This window comes from Rhagoletis pomonella, unplaced genomic scaffold, assembly GCF_013731165.1.
Source record: "Rhagoletis pomonella isolate Grant_MI unplaced genomic scaffold, Rhpom_1.0 Rhpom_scaffold_00004, whole genome shotgun sequence".
Lineage (NCBI taxonomy): Eukaryota > Metazoa > Arthropoda > Insecta > Diptera > Tephritidae > Rhagoletis > Rhagoletis pomonella.
The window spans coordinates 12960362-12965084 of record NW_023458558.1 but is presented as its reverse complement, the minus strand read 5'-3'; positions in this window follow the sequence as shown (position 1 = coordinate 12965084).

Sequence of the window (4723 nt, the reverse complement as noted above, 5' to 3'; positions counted from 1 at the left end):
GCCAGTCAACAGTCGGAGCTGTGACGTAAATGAATGAATTCATTGATGTTGGCAGCGGCGGTGGTCGCCTTTTCAAACTTGGCCGCGTGGGCGGGCGGTGCTAATGTTTTGAATTAAATTTCATTTTATTCGCTACTCTCAATATTTTGACAAATTTTTATTTTAAATTTAAACATGATGTAAGCTGTCGCACTTTCTGTTTTAAAAAAAAAAATAGGAATTTTGTGACAGACATGATTGCCGTGACAATTGGCTACATGCGAAGCTGGGCGAGATTTTGGCCACGCGCCCAATTTGCGGTGAGGTGAGACAGCGCAAAGAAATAAAAGTAATAGCTAGTGAGTAGACAAAATGAAGAGGACGTTCCGAAAACAAGAAGTAATGAAAAAAAAAAACGAAAAATTCACGGGAACTACAATTTAAGTGAATCTACTTGAAATCACGACATCAGCGTAACGTCAACAGCCAATGGGATTGCGAGATGCTTTGAATGAGCGGCAAATAAGAACAGAATAAAATGAAATGAAATAAAATAAAACATTACAAAAAACGAAAAAAGTGAAATTTTATTTAGTGCAAATGGAACAAGCGGTCGCGCGTTAATCGCTTTCGAATTGAGTTTTCAAGTCGTGCGCCAAAAATTTAACAGTTGTCTGACAGCCGCAAAAGTGGCAGGCGACACACACACACACACACGCACACACACACGCACTCGTATGCGAAAGTGCCAGCAGCTGCCAAAATTGCAGCAACAACATGCTTAGCAAAGCAGAATAAAATTTGTTTTCTTTTTTGTTTTTTGTTTTGTTTACCAAAAGCATCGACAACACTTGAGGCTTATTGCGGCACCTGACTCACCGTGGCCAAAATAAACAAACCCCTCGCAGTGGCGCACTAACCGGAAAACACTTTAACCCCTTCAGTGTCAACGCGACACACAAATTGCTAGCTATGTATGTATGGCTCTTCACTTTCCAGAGCAATTGCAAAAACTGTGCGGATTCGCAATAGCTACAACAAAAAATGAAAACACAATAACAGGAATGAAGTGGAAAATGCAGAAAAATTGCATTTTCGCAAGCAAATTAAAAACACATTGTCCCATGCGTTGCATGCCACATATATGTACATACGGCTCTGCAGCTGCAACAACAAAGCACGGCAAGGCAAGGCAAACGTGTTGTTGCAGCTTGAGTGTTGCTGCTACTAAAACTGCAGCTGTGGTTGCATCAATGTGGCAGGATTTGCTAAAAATAGACAGGCGATAGTGCGATTTGGCAAAAGCCATCATCCTCCAACTGCATAGGAAAGCAGCGCAACAACAACGCACACATGTGGCAAGCAGTATTGAGTAGTGTGGCAAGCGTGCAGCACTGCTGTGCCTGGAGTGTACACCAACCATTGCACCGCTGGCCCATCTTCCTCGTTGCCTGCTAACAATTTCTTCCTCACACTTCATAAAAAGTTTAACTATACATAAATACATACATACATACATACATACATACATATGTATATTGTATACAAATTTTCTAGTTTTTGCAGCAAATGCGAAAACAAAAAGCGAAAACAATTTGCGCTTATGTTTTTTCGTAGTAAAATTGAAATGAAAATAAAACATTGCACAACAAAAATCGAAAATGTTAAAGTTCGACAAAATTGCGTATACGAAAACGAATGTGAGAATGTGCCAGTGTGGCGTTTTTGTTCAATCTGTGCGATGCTCTACGCCGCGGCAAGTGTGTGCTGCGTATGCATCAGTCGTCAACCCGAAACACACTTGCAACATGTGTGCCAAGATCGCTGTCGCCGTTGTTGGTGCCGGTGTTGCTGTCGATGCCCGCGTACTGTCCATGGCACATTGCCGATCTTCTAGCAGAAGCATTTACGCTTAGTGCTTTTCTACGTATTGTGCGCTGGCCCTGTAGGGAATGTGTGCCGTAAACGTTTCTGTATTATTCGCATACTTACCTATGTGATTTCTATCAATCGTCTTCTTATTTAAAAAAAGGGTTTTGTGGGTGGCTAATCATCCATTCGAACCATAATTTGGTTGAATCTAAGTTGATGCAACTATGCCGACTTCAAGACGTTACTTTGTCTTCTATACTAAGTTGAATTTCAATGTCCTTCGCTCCAATAGTTGTAATACACAATCGCTTATATTACATAGGTTATTGCCATGTATATATGTAAACATATATTTGTAGTATTTTGCGCTTTTCGTTTGACTTGGATCGGCTGCGATATCGTGAATATCCTCTCTCCCAAATACAACTATCTACCTATCATCAATAGTGGCACTCTCAATCTCAATCGAAATATTGAAAAGTCCTCCAGCAATTTGGACGTCCGCTGTGGTGTAGTGGTTAGAAGTGCACACAACCATTCCGCAAGGCCTGAGATATACCCCACTACACCACTGTAGGGTTAAGTATTTTGGATGTACTTAATATTTATCAAGTATGCTAGTATTTACTTATTTTCACCGCGCAAAATACTTAGTCTAAAAGAATTTAGTTAGTTTCACTTAAGATTTTCGGGATTGTAGGGACTATTTAGTTTTTATTTTTGAGACCAAATAAAAAATAAAAAACCCCACTTTTATATCGATAAATATATCAAAAAATTATCGATTATTATATTGATAAATATATCGATAAAAATCAAGAAATATATAACGATTTCAAAATCGATAAATATATCGGTATCAATATCAGTAAATATTTCAAAAATTCCGAAATAGCCCCGAAAATCATGTGGTAGGCCCCGACATGCTAAAGTAGTCTCGAAAAAGTCCCGAAAATCTCGAAATAGTCCCGAGATTCCCAAAATAGTTTTGAAAATTCTTATTTAGTCCCGAGAATACCTAAAATCTCTAAAATCCCGAAATAGTTTCAAAATTGAGGTGAGACGAGTTGAGGTGTGGTAAATTTAGGTGAGGGGCGGTGAGAACAGGCGTGAATGAGTTCAGTTGTTGTAAGTGAGATTTGGTTAGTTTATGTGTTTTGAGTTTTTTTTTAATTTAGTATCTAACAGTTTCTAAATACCCAAGTTTTTTTTACTTTAGTATCTAACAGCTCCTGAGTACCTAAATATTTTTTATTTGAGTATTTACAACCTCATGAGAATAGGAATTCCCTCTCATGAGAATGGGCTTTTACTCTCCTCGTAGAGTAAATATCCATTCTTGGTACTAATTAGTCGGTGAGAATGAGAGTGGATTCCTATTCTCATGATAATTATTCTCACCTCTTACCAGAATCTTAAAAGAACCACAAATTACTTATTCAGCTTTGAACAATGGTCTAAGAAACGACGAAAGAAATAATTGTCCGATAGTTTTAGTTGACCAGGACTACTCGCGAGTACGCAGAGGAATATCAGTTTTGTTTAATTTCTTGCAGGGACGCGATTTACACTATTACTTTTAGATGAAATTAAAATAACAGAAAATTAGTAGAAAAACAAGTAAGAGCAGCGCTGTCTTCGGCTATGCCGAAGGCTTCATACCTTTCATGAACATCTGCAAATTTTACTTTGACAGATTACTGCTTTTGAGTACATCTGCATACATCGATAGAGGAGTTACATACCTATATAAAAAATCGCATCTGAACAAACAGAGGTATGGAAGATATACCTTATATTAGCACCAATCTAAGTGATTTTCACTGCTATGTGATCGGTATGTAAACCGACACAATTTATTGGGTTTAGTTTCCTACATAAAGGAGATATATCGCAAAAACTGGTATCTGAACAATCAGTGCTATAGGAGATAAAGCTTATACAGCATAGATTTTGACGATTTTCTCAGTAGACTTTGTATTATTATTTATAAAATATCTTACGAAATTTATCGGTTTTAGCTGTTCAAATAAAGGAGTTTTACAGTAAAATCCCATATCTGAACAATCAGATGTATGGAAGATATATGTTGTAGTCACCCGATCCTTGTTATTTTCACTGTAAGTATTCTGTTAATAATGAGTGAAAATGGTGCGAAATTTCATGTTCCTAGCTGCATAAATGCATGAATTATAACGAAAAATCTCATATCTGAACAATCAGTTGTATGGGAGCTATAGGTTATAGTTATCCGATCTTTTTAATTTTCACTGTAAGTTTTCTGTTGATAATTATTGAAAACAGTGCGGAATTTCCTGTTCCCAGCTATATAAATGGAGGAGTTATAACGAAAAATTTTATATCTGAACAATCAGTTGTATGGGAGCTATAGGTTATAGTGAACCGATCTTTGTAATTTTCACTGTGAGCATTCTGTTAATAATGGGTGCAAGTGCTGCAAAATTTCATGTTCGTAGCTGCATAAATGTAGAAGTTATAACGAAAAATCTCATATCTGAACAATCAGTTGTATGGGAGCTATAGGTTATAGTGACCCGATCTTTTGTAATTTCCACTGTAAGTATTCTGTTGATAATGGGTGCAAGTACTGCAAAATTTCATGTTCCTAGCTGCATAAATGGAGAAGTTATAGCGAAAAATCTCATATCTGAACAATCAGTTGTATGGGAGCTATATGTTATAGTGGTCCGATTCTTCCGGTTCCGACAAATGATTAATACATTATAAAAATACACCCACTTACCAAATTTGATCCGGATATCTCGAAAACTGAGAGACTAGATTGCATACAAACAGACAGACAGACGGACAGACGGACAGACGGACAGACGGACAGACGGACAGACGGACA